The sequence below is a fragment of the Sinocyclocheilus rhinocerous genome, unplaced genomic scaffold (assembly GCF_001515625.1).
Source record: "Sinocyclocheilus rhinocerous isolate Xijiao unplaced genomic scaffold, SAMN03320098_v1.1 scaffold1822, whole genome shotgun sequence".
Classification (NCBI taxonomy): domain Eukaryota; kingdom Metazoa; phylum Chordata; class Actinopteri; order Cypriniformes; family Cyprinidae; genus Sinocyclocheilus; species Sinocyclocheilus rhinocerous.
Genome location: NW_015638936.1, coordinates 247 through 864, shown reverse-complemented (window position 1 = coordinate 864; position 618 = coordinate 247).

Genomic DNA, 618 nt, shown 5'->3' with positions numbered 1-618 from the left:
TAATAATAATAATAATAATTATTATTATTATTATTATTATTAAAATAAATAAGTAATATTATTACTATTTTAATATTTCACTGTAGAATAAAAAATAGAGTATTTAAGAAAAATAGGATCATCATCATCATTATTATATTTTACATGATAACTATAAAAAATACATTTATGGCTGTCTTAATTTCTCATTTCAAAATGAGATCTTAAAACCACTTTTTTGTAGATAAGCGCTTCTCATTACAAGTTTGGGCAGATGGTTGTGCTCACGTGTTAATAAACACAGTGCCACACTTCACTCTGAAACACGCAGTGCATATTTTTATTTCATGAACTTACAGCCTTTGCGATTTGAAAAGTTTTTAATCAAAGCATGATAAAGATACTGCAGATAAAGATATGGCTTAAGGCTTTTAAGTTGCTGTTATCAAAAATAATCCAAGTGATCGTGCCTGATGGCCTGAGGGATAAAGGGAAAAAATGCAGAAGACTTAAATGTTTCAGAGCGTATGAGGAGAAAACAGGCCACTGGCTGAACTCAAACATTTATATTTGTTCCAAGATCAAAACATCTCCATATACAACTCACACTACAGTCGCTTACTGTACTCGTTCGTGTCT